Source organism: Egretta garzetta, unplaced genomic scaffold (assembly GCF_000687185.1).
Source record: "Egretta garzetta isolate BGI_Z169 unplaced genomic scaffold, ASM68718v1 scaffold13, whole genome shotgun sequence".
NCBI classification, from domain to species: domain Eukaryota; kingdom Metazoa; phylum Chordata; class Aves; order Pelecaniformes; family Ardeidae; genus Egretta; species Egretta garzetta.
The window spans coordinates 911,333-927,599 of NW_009259239.1; positions in this window are offsets into that span (position 1 = coordinate 911,333).

Genomic DNA, 16,267 nt, shown 5'->3' on the forward strand with positions numbered 1-16,267 from the left:
ATATGTTGGTTACAGAACAAGTAACCAATGGAAGGTATGACCATATTTTCATCTATTTTCATCGTCTATTGCCATTGCTGAAATTATGTGCAGTTGCTGTCATGTAAGACTCTTGATGCAGTCATGAAGAAGTCCCTCCTTACACTGTGCGTTAGGAGGCTGGAATGAAGGGCTGACTGCCATGAACTTTTCTATTGTTATTTTGTTTTTCCTCCCGACATTTCTAAACACAAACACTTGTAATCACTTTTAGAAGGGAACCCTGTATTCCTGCAAAGCAACAAGGGATTCCAGCAGCAAGATAGATACATCTGGACAATTTGGTAACCTCCCAAGCTTTAATTTAACTATTAAATTGGTGACTGTATTTCTTTCCAGTCCATGTGGAAATCTTCAGTCTAGAACTACAGAGGAGTGGTGTTGACATTTCTGATACATTCAGGGCGCTCCCAAACATTACAGATGTACTGATGCACCAGTTGGAGTTCTGACGTTAATGAAAATGTATAAATATTACAAAAAAATCTGATTTTAAAACCTATGGATAGGGCCAATTCATTTGGGAAGTGTATTTCTGCCGGAGGCAAAGAAGTTACACCCCAGAAGTCATTTGGCATGAGAAAGTGACTTTGAAACATACTACAGTGTGTCTGAGAAAACATATTAGTTCTTGAAAGTATACTGGGATAAAATGTATTGGCCAGGTCAACACATGAAGCAAGCTAATGATGTCATACATTATGTCAGTCACTGTTTTTCAAACATGCAATTTATTACCTTCAATAGATAGGAAGGCAATACTTTTCCATGGGATTTGAGTTGATGAAAGTAAAGACAGTAGTGGGATTTTTCTTCAGCTGAGACCCCAATCCTAATTAATTAATTAGGTTAAGCAGTGGCTTATCACAGTGTGTAAATCAAACAACTGCGTCTTTGGCTGTCAGGCAACTGTAAAATCTAGCTGGGGGATATTTTCTTTACACCTTTAACATCAGCCTTAGCTGGTTACATTCCAGAACAGTGCCTTTGGTCAAAAACAAAGAGAAAAAAATTGGAAGAGAAATTTCAGACTGTATTTTAACAGTTATATATGTGAACACTTTCCATCAGCAGGATTTGCCTATCTGTACCAGCTGAGAATCTCACTCACAATAAGTGGCTAAGACCAGGCTTCTCAGTATTGCCACATTACCTTGGAACATGATAACTGTCATGACAGAGACTGCTCCAGGCTTCCCCTTTTGTATTGTGTCCTGAATCTGATAAACCTTCTCCACTGTTCATGGACTTCGAAAGCTAAGGTTCTGGGTTTTCCTGAAAGTTATCCTAACCTGAAACACAAGTTACGGATCTGAAACAAAGATTACTAGGTGGCATTGTACGCAGTAAATCCAATTGTAACACTAAATCCATTTATAAAAGAGGCATGTGCTCCTAGAGTCTTTTGATTATGTTCTGACATTATAATGAATATTTCTAGCCATCACAGAAAAAAAGGCAATAGAAATTGCTTTAAGAGGCATGTATTTCCTGCCTCTCATCAAATTTGTAAATTCAAGGATCCACTACTCTGGGACACCTCAACAAAGTTACTCCATGAAAGATAGGTGAGGGTGACAAATAAAAACTACAGAGATTTTGGCCTGCACATTCAATCACAGCCAAAGATACTTAAGAAAGACCACAGCATGGGAAATGACCCAGTAGGTTCATGAGACTCAATAACAAGGTATTCCAGGGACCATTATTATCCAAAATCAGGCACATGTAAAGCGATTTATTCTAATTTGGACAAAGATTTTAGACTGTTACATAGGTTTTGAGTGAGTTGCATAATTTTGAGCAGACCTGATTTCCTGAAAGGCTGAAAAATAGCTTACTTGCTGAAACTGTGGATATTCAGCAGTATATAACTTTTTTTCAGTGGACAATTCTTGTGAATATAGTTTCAAAAAATATATTAAAAGGACAATTAAAAGAAAAGATGTGGACCTTCAATACCTATTGCGACCTTCTTCCCCATAACCTCTTCACCTCTAGTCTCTAAGAACATCAGGAAAATTCAGATGTGATTGTCTATCTTGAACAGATATTATTGTTCCTTTTTCATTTTCTACAACACCGTGAGTTATGGATGGAGTGTCACTTAGAGCAGATTTTCTTGGCTATATCTGATGGTATCTTGGATATGCTTCCTCTTGTACCAAACTGAAAATAAGTATCTGAGGTGCTGAATGTTCCTTATCGTCGTTAGTAAAGGGCTATTTAAAAAAAGTTGATTTTGTTTCTATCTGTTGTTGACTGCACTTGCTGATTAAGTTTGCCTGCTGTCCTTGTCAGCCTAATGGCTATGGTGGTGAGGAAGTGAAGTTCATTTACTTTATAACAAGCATAATAACATTCTCAAAGGGTATATTTTGAAAGAAAACAGGCCATTGTGAGATCAGATTCAAACAAGCGGGCTGTTCAGAGCAAGCATTTGCCTTTTTGGTTGTAATGAATATGCCAACATCTAAACTGGAAAACACATGTGAGTCCACAGCAATGGTAGGACAAACAACTGCCTTGCTCAGGCCCACAGGCAAAAACATAGCATGGGAAGTTTCATTTTGAGTTTTCATCCACTTATTGGAAAATACAGTAAAACAAGTTGAATTATAGATTATATACTTTGGCTGAAGTTTTCACATCTGCCTAGGAGATTTGGTTATTAAGCTCTTAAGCTTTAACAGGGATGGTGGTCCAACATCTTTGCACAACTTTGGAAATCTCAGTCAGAACATGTAAGGTAAATATAAAACACATAGACGTTAAAAGAACTTCTTATCCTATCATATCCCAAGAATCTCATGTGCAGACTAAGAGATCATACTTTCCCCTCTTTTTTGCCTCCCCTGCACTCTGGGTGATTGACATAGCTACTCAGCTCAGCTTAGCAAGTTTCCCGCATTGAGTGGAGATCAGGGTAACATCCTACATTGTTTTGTATGAGCAGAAACATACAGTTTGAATTATTATTGGAAATCTGCTGACTACTTCTCGGAGTGGAGCTTAAGTGTCTAGGTGCCTGGTAAAGTTAGCAGAGAAAAAGATGTGGCTGTATCTAGCTGAGCTGCAGGAATTGACAGTGTGGACCTCCCAAATGCAAAGTACCTTTTGGTAGCTTAAGCATGTATTATTTTAGTGTGAGCATTTTAGTTGCGTCAGAAAGGGGCTAAAACCAGGCATACGGTCTGTGAGACACTGTTATTCATTAACTTATGTTCTGCCTAATGACTTGTCTGGTTTTGAGCAGCTGCTGTAGAGGTTCCCACAGTCCCATGTGGATTTGTGCAGCCCTCACCAAGCCTAGAGCTGCCATAGCTATGGTGGTCCAGTTACCTGAATCTGTGGGATTAAAGCTGCCTTGGGTACAAGTAGTCACACCTTGCTTCACAGTGCAGATGGCTGCTGGTGAAGAAAATGGATGTTTTAAAAGTGACCTAACTCACTGGTTTGATGTTCTGGGTCAGGCAGTAAGGAGTGGCACAACTGGCCTTTTTCCACATCAAAAAAGGGTAAGAACTGGCTCTGCCTTGACTGAGCCCCACCAGCTGTCTCTGGTCTCTTGCCCCTGGCCATCTGAGTAAGGCCTTGGCCAGTGTCCAGTTGTTTCCATCTTGCCTGAGCTCTTGAGTTCTTCCTTGTGGAAACCAAGCTGAAGGGGTGGAGGGCCAGGGTACACTTAGGTCATCTCCCTGCAGGGCTCCCTGGGCGGTGGGGGCATGTAGCCAAGGTTCATCATTTTACATGGACCTTATGTTTACCAGGGTTCACCCTTAATAACACCATGGCATCTGGGGCTTGTCCTCACTGCCTCAAGGCCAGCCTGCTCTTCCATGTAGATAGCACTGTGGCAAGTCCAGCAGCTGAAGTGTACCTTCCAGAGCGTGCAGAGCCCCTGTGGCCAAGCATGCCCAGCTGGTTAGCACAGAATTTGTGGCCCACAGACTGTCCAACAGCTTCCAGTGGGATGCCAATAAACCAGCCAGGTGTACTGAAGGCGGATAGGGACAGCCCACACGGCACTTACTGCTCCTTTGGATGACAAAGCAGGAAATTATAGGCAAAGTAGCAGGACAGATAGGGTAAGGAGGCTGAGTCTGTCCCTCCAGACAATCCTTCCTGAAAAACCACAAAGCTTATTCACAGGGCAGTATAAGAAAACCTGGAAGCTGTTCTTCCCTGCGGTGTATGTCCTGCAGATGAATCCAACTCCACTTTTTGCAGCTACTCTCATATCAGCAGGTCAGGCACTCTGGACTCGCAGTAGCATATGGATCCACAGGGAAAAGCTCATTTACCATTTGTTTGTATCTCACTGTGAGGTTCATCTCATTACTGGAGGATGTTCCTTTAGACAGATAGAGAACATGGCACTTGCTCTTCTCAGAAACAGCCATACATCTAGTAGACTTATTTAAAAATTCATCTAAGAGCATAGTGAAAACATACAGCCCCCAGAAAACTGCATTCTTAAATGCCAAGAGGAGATTTGTATGACAGCTTAGAATTGTGGCTTTCTTTGGGAACTTATTATTCTATCTACTTGAAGGCTAATTTTCTCACAGTTTTGAAAGATTTTTTTTTTACCTGAAGCATCTTCTTAAGAAGTGGTGACACTCCTCACAGAAGGGTACTGACTGATACTGAAGTGGTGCCAGGTATTTCTTTAAGAGCCTACCTTGGCAAAACATTTATGGAAGTGCTTAATGTTACTGGGAGTTAAGGACCTGACTGAAGTTCAGCTTTGTTGCCAAGGCATGACTGCCAAGTGACAATCTCAGTGTTTTATTCATACCAGTGGCTTGATAATGATCTTGTCAAAGAAGCTGCTGTAAAAAAACATCACATGTAGTCTTTTACTTCTTTGGTTCAGTTTATTTCTGTACTGGGTCCTGTGAGTCTGTTTCTCCCATTTATTCCCTTTTGGTGCTAGAAAAGAAAACAGCGTTCCTCATTGTTCTCAGCAACGTTTTTCATGTTTGTGTTTTGAGTCTTCCGAAGTCTCAGAGATTTACCATCCCTGGAGACAGAGTACCAGATGGGGTAAATCAGTAGCAGAAACACTACGGAGAGTCCTCTTTGAGATCTTTTGTTGTTGTGTCTTCTCTCATGACTGGGGTCAAAGCGATCACTGAACATGGGTGCAGGAAAGCATTTACCCTTAGTATTCATTACCTTCCTTGGTAGTGCGGGGCACTGGGCCAGCAGTGGCAAGGTGGATCTGACATACTGTTTCATGTCAATGCATGGCTACGAACACTTTTTACATGTTTTTACCCTCTCTCTGCTTGTGGCACATAATAGTGTTAACTCCTTTTTGGCAGCAGCAGAACAGAATACCTATAGGCCCCCCGGAGCTTTGAGTTCATGATAACTGATAAAATAGATTTAAATTAATGCATTCATAGATGTTCTAAATCTTATTAATGTTCGACTAGACTCCTGTGGTAAAATACATTATGTGCAATTATCGATGTTATTATTTTAACTCTGAAGCAAATTAATAGTAGCTGGTTTTACACTGACATGCAAAGATTTTAGTCAGACCACTGCCAAATGCATTTGGGAATCATATTGTCTGCGTGTGCATGGAGTCCACATGTTGTAGAGAAGAAACCATTAATATTTTCCATAGCTGATATATTTATTTTAATTCTCACAGAATTAAATATGAAACATGAAACATTATCCAGCTTGTTCAGTAGCTTTGATCAAGATGAAAACCTAACCAACTTAAATTCTGGTCAAGCAGTTGACTACCTGTATTTAATATGAAATCATAACCAAATTCTAGGTGAAGGCAATGTAGATTTAATCTTGCTTTCAATTTCAAGGTACTCATGGACAAAGCATTTGGATTTCCTTAGAATGTAAGAGAAAATGTTTTGTACTAGACATCACGTGTTTTCATAAGTCACAGAAGGTTGATGGTATATAACTGTGCAAGTGGGTGGTATAAAAGGCCAGAATCTTAGATAAATGTCAAGTGAGAGTTCCTTACATTTATTGATCCCACATCGTCATCAGAGCACACAGAGGAGTAACTAAAGTGGGGGGGGGGGGGGGGGGGGGGGGCACGTTGCCCCATTTCTGTACCAGGAGAGCTGGTACTTTGTGTCTGCAGAAGGCTAAGAAAGGACTGGTATTTGGCTCCATTTTGGCCATGAGGATGCGAAAACTCCCTCGTTGTCTTTTAAACTCTCCAGATCCCACCAGCATACCAACAACAGTAAAACCCCCAAAACACATCTAAGAAATACAAAAGCTGGGTACCAATAAGGCATTAAAATAAGTCATTAAGTCTTAAAAGGCAGAAATCCCTCTGCTAGGAGGAGTTTTTATCCCTCCACCCTCATTAAGACAGGAGAAATGCTACAGACACCGTGATGCACAATAAGGGCAGAGCCTACAGTTTTAGACGGAAGATATTTGTATGACATGGTGATGGGTAACAGCGAAAACCAGCGTGGACAGATGAATAGGCAGTGATCTGTACCAGGAGAGCTGGTACTTTGTGTCTGCAGAAGGCTAAGAAAGGACTGGTATTTGGCTCCATTTTGGCCATGAGGATGCGAAAACTCCCTCGTTGTCTTTTAAACTCTCCAGATCCCACCAGCATACCAACAACAGTAAAACCCCCAAAACACATCTAAGAAATACAAAAGCTGGGTACCAATAAGGCATTAAAATAAGTCATTAAGTCTTAAAAGGCAGAAATCCCTCTGCTAGGAGGAGTTTTTATCCCTCCACCCTCATTAAGACAGGAGAAATGCTACAGACACCGTGATGCACAATAAGGGCAGAGCCTACAGTTTTAGACGGAAGATATTTGTATGACATGGTGATGGGTAACAGCGAAAACCAGCGTGGACAGATGAATAGGCAGTGAGATGGACAGACAGATAACACTGCGGGAGCTACAAAACGCTGTCCAAACTGGATTTATGCTGCTTCAACTGAGCGTAGAATTACTCGTGCAACTCAGCTGCGTCTCCGGTGAAACACGTGGAGCTGTTGGTGTTGAAAGGGCCTCTGAACTAATAAGCACTTTAAACATTTTTCCAAACATCTTTCTGATGTCTGTGAATGACCCTTTCTTGTTTCCTCATGTTCGCTCACAAACCACGGCTAACCCCACGACAGTGTCCAAACAAGAGGCATGTCGGGCGGCTCCAGGAGAACGACTTGCCACCACATTTATCACCGTCTTTTCCATCTCTCAGGCTTTTGTGGTCCTGACAGTTGTTTGGGCTCAGTTTTCACTGGCCAGTTGGGATGAAACCGAGCCTGCCCTTCAGCTGAAAAGCCCAGTGGCTGGGTGGGCCCAGAGGAATGGCCCTTTTTTCCCCTCCCTGTCTAAGCCTCTTGTGAGTAACTCCCTGCAGCTGTCCACAAACATCGCTTTCTGAATGGAGTGAGAGACGTCTGGGGCAGGCCCTGCTCTCACTGTTTCTCAAATGAAAATAAATACTGCCGTCAGCCGTTATACAGAGGATTGCCGCATGTTGTCCCATAGCTTCGCAACCACCTCAGGCCATGTTTTTCTAAAAGATGTTTCCAGCATTAACTCTCTGGAACCCAAAGTATCCCAAAATGATGAATTTACGAGTAAACACACACCACACAAGACAAAAGTGTACTTGGCCAGTGATGCAAATCCCGTACTCCTTATCACCTCTGATAAACCACACAATTAATGGCATATGGAGGAGGATACTTATTAAAAGTACAAAGCAGAAGGCTGTGTATGTGTGGGAAGCAGCAAGCATGTCTTTGCAGCCAGTGCGAATTTTGCCTCCCAGGAAATTGTTGTTAACCCAAAGCTGTGCGTAGGCACCCACCCTGCACACACCTTCACCAGCTGAGGAAGCCACCTCCTCTGGCTTCTTCTCTCGTTCTGCTGGGGACTGTGCCCATCCTGGGTCATGGGGGTTGGCTTGTGCCTCCTGAGTTGCTTCACATCCCCTTGGCCAGACTGGTCTGAACAGTCAACAAGCTGCTCACGCACCACCTGCCACCTCTGTGGCATGGGGGCATCAAGCCCCTTTACCCCACATCCTGGCCACTGGTGCTTTGTCTCTGCCCCATCACTGGTAGTCATTGCCCCTCCAACATGTTGGCCCCAGAGCTCAGCATGGTATTTCCTCATCCAGTGTGGCCACACAGCCAGGCAAGTCTAAGGAATATCGACAGTAAGCCCTTTCTTACACAGCTTATTTTGACTAAAACGGGCTGGTTTTAGCCTGTTGTCTGTCTCAGGCAGAGGATCTGAGGAGGCAGCAGCCTCCCTCAAGGGCATGGCAGCAAGCTGACAGGAGTGGGCTGGCTATGGCTGTGTCCTCAGCTGGCACCGCCAGGGCTGGCCGAGCAAGTCTACCCACAGCCATATTTTTCAGAGCCAAGTGTAGGATGTGAAAGCAAAGTCCACTTGTTTTCAGATCTGTTTTTGCTTTCCCTTTGATCTTTCCATCTCTGCTGTCTTCTAGGCATTTGGTTTTGCTTCCACTTTTGAAAACAGGATGAACTGGTTTAACAGTTGAAGGTTTTATTTTTGCTTTCTTTTCTTTGTCCGAATTCTGTAGAACTGAAACTTCACTCCACCTTTTTTATTCAAATTTTTCAACATCCTTGATTGCTGAAAGCTTCTCAGTAAGGACCTGAGATTTTATCTGCTACAACAGGAAGTATACCATGAGCTACTTAAATCCAAGCAAGACAGATACTCTGGCTGGTATACCTCATAAATAAAGCAGAGGCATCATATAAAGTTGGCCACAACTCTTTTTCATGGGTCGATTTTAAAATTTGTTTTCACTTCAGAATTAAAATAGAAATAAAACCTTAAAGATGCTTTCACGAAACAGAGAGCCATCAGAACTTTAGTTCTCAGGTTATTAATGACAAAATCCCTGTGTCATGTCCCACCCATCTCCCCACCCCCCAAAGACCCACAATACCTTCTGAATAAAATGCATTTGAAACACATATAAAAGCTTGGAGTGTTTTCAAATTGATGCAATGCCACCTTTTGATGAACTCTCACTGTTGAAGATATTCCAGGTGATCGCAATGCTTGTGCTCCTTTCTCTTTTACCTTTAGGTCTGAGTGGGCTATTGGGAGATTCAATGGGTAGATCTCTGTCAAGATTTCTTGCACTGAACTCTTTGTTGTATTGACCATCTTCATACACTGATACGGCAAATAAAGAAAAGGGGGTTCAGATCTTGAGGAACAGACTTATATGCAGCTGTAACAGGACTAATAAAACCCCCCATCAAATAAAGCAACAACCTGTGTGGAAGTAGGAGATTAAAGCGGGATGGTTTTGTTCAGAGCTCACAGGGTTATTAAACTATGTGGCAGAAAAATCCAGAAAGCTTTCAATCAAATCCCTCTACGATGCTGTAATTATCTCACCATTTTGAACACTGGTTAGGTGTGTTTTTAAGAGCGGAGTGTTTGACTTCACCACCTCAGTAATTCTATTGTCAATATTACTTTATTTTTTCTTTGATGTGCATAACTACCCAATTTTTTTTTAAATGCCCAGCTCACAAAACAACACTAAACAAACTCTGAAACTTCATTGTTTGACATCATGTGACACATGGACAGGACACCGACAAGGTTGGAACTGTTAGATCACACCCCAAAACAAGTCCCGAAAACCTGATAGCAGTAATAGACCATGCAAAGACCCTGTAATCTCAAGGAGACCTTGCAGTGTGGACCTTGCTCCATGGGTTGGTGTCTATGCCAACAACATCCATGATGCAGCTGCTTCAATTTAGAAATTACAGGAAAATTTTTCTTGGCTCTTATGCTTAGCTCACTTTACTGCTGAGATCTCCAGTTGATTTAACTGAGAATCTTTTGTAAATCTTGCCATCATCATAATCAGAATTCAGCAGATATGAAGCATGGAAAAAGTAAACAATTTTTACTAAAGATTTACCAAAGTAGTCCTGTCCTCTCTAGCTCATATTTTCACTGGATGTCAGTGGATATAGAGCTGTGATTAGATGACTTTAAGGTTGAGATAATTTCTTGTTTTCTAAAGAAAGCAAAGAATTTTCTGTGAACAAAAGCAAGTCGGTGTCCAATGAGCATCTCTCTGTCTCTGTCTTTGTTTCTCTCAGTGTGCAACGGTTGCTTTGAAGGCTCATTTTACTACAAAGGCACTTGTGTGAAGAGTAGCCCACAGGACCCTGCAATGGTGATTAGTCTTTGTAAACTCCCGTATCCTTTGTGCCAGACCTTCAGCATGACAGTTCAAATGGGTTAGGAGTTCACTCTCACTTAATTAATCCCAGATTTTGTTCATATGGCACACGTCGTTGGTGGCAAGACTTCCAAACAGGACTGCATAGGTATGAAATCAGCTAACAATGACTTCATTTTTCTTTGTGATTCTCTGTGAAGTAGACGTTAATTTAGCAAAAGCCCCCAACCAGACGAGCAAAAATAGCACCAAACATGCAGCTATCCTTTCCAGAATCGATAGCAAGATAAACAATTTCAGTTGTAGTATATGCTTTAAGAGTTATTTATAAGACTCAAGCTCAGAAAAATACAAAACCTTCTGATTTTCCTTTAATATGTAGTCAACATTAGCAAGCATTGAGCTGATCCAAACATCCCTCTTAAGCCATTCCCTATCTTGTCCCTCTACCAAGTTTTTTTTATTCTGTTGGCATTTCTTGTTTACTTGAGAGAAATTAATTTTATTGGGTGTAGGTAGAATCTCTAGCCCTGTGGCTTGAAAGAGCTCATGCTATGAATGTCTTTGCTTTTCAAACTGTTGCTCATGAACACATGGCTGCATGTATACATTGTGCATGGGTATATAACACAGGTCTTTCTGTTAAGCTCAATTTTTATCTCTGAATTCACAGAACACAGATGTGGTTTATCATGTATGAAGGATTTTAAAACCCTATGAAGATGATAAAAAGATACAAATTAATAGGCACATATTTGCCATATTGACATTTTATCCCAATAGAATTCTCAACAATGTTTTCTTTAGATCCATTCTTCAAAATTACTTATAGGGATGGAGTTCATAACATCTTTAGACATCTGTATCTGAGCTGGAACTTTTCTCATTTATTACAGTCATTAAAGACAAATAGGCCATGATTTCATGCATACAATTGATCTCAGCCAAAGGTAGATGGCCAAAAAACCCCAACAGCATAACAGAACAGAAGAATTACTTTCTTCACAAGTCTGTTTCTGTCCTTAGGGATTTTTTTGGTAACTAGCTCAGATACAGATTTCTGCCTTACAGGCATGTAAATCTAGGGCAAATAATTATTACCTTTGTCAGTTACTTGGGACAGATCAAGGTTTTATTTACTATGGCTGCCACTAGAGCTCTTTATTATAGTCTTTCAGCACAGGATTTTAGGTAATCCTTTTCCAGTGCAGAAAATTAGAACAGATACAGTCAGCTAATAGACCTGTTGCAGCAAAATGTCATCAAGGTCCTGGAGGTGACTTTAAGTTATTAAGTTTAGAAGGTGTGATGGCCAAGAAAATGCCCAATATATCCAGAGATTGGCAAAAGGAGCACTGATAGAGAGGACAAGTATTTGAACACCATCAATGTGCAGAGGACACAGCATTACCTTCTTCATGTCTGTACCTCTTCCATTGGTGTTTTCCAGATCTTGGATGAGATCAGGTTTTGGTCAAACAGAGCTTACCAAGGCTTAAGCCAATCAAAGCAAAGGGTAGGCAATTAAAAACGCTTTGAAAAATTCTGCAGGCTTAGTACAAAATGCATTTAGCTTAAAGGTGTAGAAAGAAAACTGCTTAATTTAGGGATTAATTTAAGAATGCTCATTAGCTTCTTGACATTGTTAATGCCATCATGCACAGCAACTCTAGGGTCTGACTAATTTTGGCGGACAGCAAACTGACTGCAATTGTACATGCCTTTGCTGTCTCACGTGTGTGTAGTATTGCATCCCAGAATAGCTGACCATTAAAGAATCAGGAGGAAGGTAAATTCTACAAGCCCTGAATGTTGGATGACATCTCTGTGGGAATGTAGGCCTCGATAAGAGGTCTAATTGCTACATATTAACGTACCCTGAAAATGTTTTAAATTAGTTTCAAAGGCACATGGTTGATGACACTTTTCGTACAATACATTGCACTTTGGCCTAAGCTACACTTTTGTCTAAGAGGCAGGAATAAACTCCCCAAGGAAGGACAGATCTTTATAAAATTCACTGCATTTCCTCAACCTGCCCTCCAGAGAGGAACAATACATACAACCAGAAGAGCAACTACGCTAGGTCTGCTGAGGCCAAAGGCTACATATTGTCCTAACTGTTCTCCTGAAGAATTAATGCATTTATATATCATACTATCAGTTGTGCCACTTAACATACAACTAGTGGGTGCTTAAATACTAAGGCTACATCGCTAATAAAAAGTAAATGTGGCCAGGACTCTCAACTGGCACTGAAGCCACCTGGTATGGAGCACTGCCAAAATCAATACTACTAAATTCTATTAAGTACTACATCAGTGTATGAAAATCTCTTGCTCTGCAAAACAGGGCGACTGCCTATTGGGAATGGCTCCTGCCATGTGCTAATCTCAGAACCATGCCTGGGAACAATTTGAGAAACTGCTGACATGGGCCAAAAATATGCCAGAAACTTCTCTAATAATTTAAAACTATAGAAGATTGACTTGCAGGGCCTGGGAATATTCCTCCACACTGTTAAATTTATGGTATAAGTGTAGCCTGTAGAGATGAAGGCAATGTAAGGACCTATAGAAACTAGGTTAACTGATCTATATTGGGAATCTGGACCACTCAGTATGGTGAGTCAATTCACCCAATTATCTACAACCCTACATTAAGTCTATCTCTTATTAAGTATGTTGTCCTAGAAAACATCTTACATGGTGAAGAACTAATTTATTATTTCCCAATTATTCCATGGTTAATTTTAAAGTACAGTTTCATTAAGCTCAAGGAGAAGAAATGTTGTCTTTATAAAGCAGGGATTGGCAGATAACACAAGGGTATATCAGAGCACTGGGAGCAGGGATTAGCTTCACTGAAGCTAGATGCAATTACAGATGTTGGGATCAGTGAGCCGAGGAATTCTTCTATTTACACTTTTGAACTACTTTTGAAAGTTTAGGTTTTAATTTAAAGCCTTTTTACAAACCTGTTTTCTGCATGTTATAGTAGCCTCACTTTGTCTGCACGAGTTTTTAGACTGCTCTTTGTGGGGAGAAATACAGAAAAATTAGTACTCCAACACGTTCATATTTTTATTTATACGATGCATTATTGAGCATAGCAGGTAGTGTATGTGCAATACCATCAAATAATCAGTTCCATTCAGATGCACAATACTCTCTGCATGGCACTATGCACTCTTGTTCTCATAAGTATGAGACGTAACAGTTATTTATGAGCTTACTATTTTTAAAGGAGAAAGGGAAAAGCATTAAAACAGGTAAACACTGTATTTCACTTGGCCATGTGTTGCACATCAAAAAAGACTGAGTTAAGCCCTGCAAAGTTAAACCTTTACATCTTCAAACAAACCCAGAATTTTCCTTCTCAGTCTATCACATCGTTTACTGTGTAATGTTATCACTAATAATCATTGCGCATTAGCAAGAGAGGCCATGAGTAGGTTCAAGCAGTAGACACTCCTGTGGCTGCTGTTGTTAACAATCTGTCAAAGTCAGGCTCCCAAAACAGTGCAAATGAAGAAAAAGAGAGAGAGAGAGAAAGAAAGGAAGGAGCGAAGGAGGGAAGGAAGGTTGGTTGGTTTAATACAGAGGCACAAATTAAAAGCAGCAAAAAAGAATGAAAAGAGACCAGGGCTCAGGGAGGAGAGATGAAAGTAAAAGAAAAGACAAACATACACAGCTAAGGCCAGAGTGCAAGTCCTTTCAAGTCCTCATTAACCCCACAGTAAAGAGGTTCCTTGTGAACATTTAGCCTTTTCATTGAGCTCTGCTTTTTCATTGACAAATGTCAGCTGTGAAACATGTTTGGGCGCAGCAGTAACCCTCTAACACCTCTTTCATAGAGTGCAAGCCAAATCCACCACTATGTTTCAGCTCCACGAGCAGATGCACTAACATGAATGCTATGTTAGAGCAGTGTGTGGATGTGAAAATCACACCCGTGTCTTTGCAAGCAGCTGTACAAGGACTGGGAAACTAAAATTTCCCTGATTACAACCTGAGCACCAAAGTCACCAGGTCGGTGTAATTGTGAGAGTGAAGGATGTACGCTCACTCACGGCTTCTTGCTTTGAAAACCTCCCGGGAAAACATGACCCCCTTATTCATCCTTGAGGGCCTCAGGAGCAGCTGTCGCAAAGGGGGACGATGGCTCTGCCACTCGGGACAGCTTCCTTCTTGCAGGCACAGGGTCAGCGTCCAGGCTCTTCTACCAAGTGCTCAAGATGTACTTAACTTTTAAATTCGTGAGTAATCCCATTACCTTCAGTGTGGCTACTAACAAGTCCGAAGCTCAGCAGAGGACTGGGGCTCTTTGAAAGCCTTGAAGGACTGGGTCTGAAGCCTTTTGAATTTAGAAAGTCCCTTCCCAGGGAAGAGTTTCAAAAACTCTGCAGATGGGTTTGATATAGGGTGTTATATGATTTAGGAGGGACAGACCCAGAGTGATATTTACAAGAAACTCTTAGAGTTTTTGTTTACTAAAAGTTCTTTCCTTGCCAATGGTAGTTAGTTTGTTCTTTCTTCATTTATTCATGCTAAAGGAAAAAAAAAAAAGCCAATTATTTAGGAAAGTCAAATGTGTCCCAGCCTAAACTGTGAATTACTTGAATAACAGGACATGTCACAAAACTGACATCAGTGCTTCTCTTCAGTCCCACCCAATGATAATGAGAAGCCATTTGAACAATTTCAGCAGAGCAAAATAAACAAAGATTTTGTGCAGACCCTATCGAGAGCTCGATCCAGCAAACCTGTAGTCAGCCAAATAGCTATTTGTCAACCTAGAGATCCCTCTGATAGTTCCTTACTCAGCAAGTAAAGACTGTTTGTATTATTGCAGTAAAGAGCGTGCACGGGATGGGGTTAAAGAAATCAGTGCACATTTCGCCTCTTTATACCAATCGCCACCATGCAGAAGACAGCTGTCATCTTTAAATCTTGTTTTAGTGGGAATGAGTTACCACTTTTGCAGTAGGGGAAGGAAAAAGGCAAGAACATAACCAGGAGAAATTCTGCACAGTTCAGCTACTATGAACACTTCCCAATTATTTTATTAGCAAATGATACAGAGAGAACAACGGGGGACAATGAAAACATTCCCCAGAGAAAGAATAGGAAAATATTTTCTGTAATGAGAAAAACATAGGCAGCACACTTGGAAGAACAGTTTTCAAGGAAACCCCTTTTTACAGAGACAAGAAGCAAATGAAACAAGGCTCTGAAGTGGAAGCATATGTGCTCACCAAGGGAAGCTGATGTAATTGGTAAGCGGAGCCTGGCCTCCTCCAGAAAACCACGTCTTTGTGGAGGACGGCAAAAGGGTGTGTGGCAGGCAGCAAGGGAGGGGTGCGGGAGGGAGCTCTGTTTACGGCTGAGGTGACGTGGGCAGCTTGGCTACTGCTCTCCTCGGAGTCCACATCAATTCGTGAAGGTCACAGCATGGGGTGGACTCTTGCTAAGCCCCCCCCAGACAAGAAGGAAGTTGTTAGTGCAAAGAACTGCAGTTTGGGGGAAGACTTTCAAAAATGGCCCATGATTTGCAGGATTGTTTTAAGAGAAAGTTTTGAAAGCATGGTTTCTATAGGCATTTATTGGAGCAATTACACCCATCTCTGAGTCTTAAAGTGCCTGTCCCATGGGAGATAACCCCCAGACACCTTTTTCGGAAACAGCAAGCTGCAGCCTCCTCTCCACCAAGGGATACGCTGGTTGTAACTACTGCCGTGGCTAAACACAGGCAGTTGTCACAGCTTCTCACCAGCCTGGCCCCTCAAATGGCAAGTGTGGTTGCCAGTCGTCAGCACATCTGAGCCTGGAGCCTGTGGAGCCGGACTGTGGCAGGGCCCAGCCACAGTGAGTGTGTCCAGGTGATCGATGCAAGGTGGTGCTTTTGGAAAAGGGACCCCCTTGGCAACAACCCCTCATGGCAAATCTTGTCTTCCAGGTGAGTCAGTGACTGTACATCCCAGCCCATACGTCCCAGCC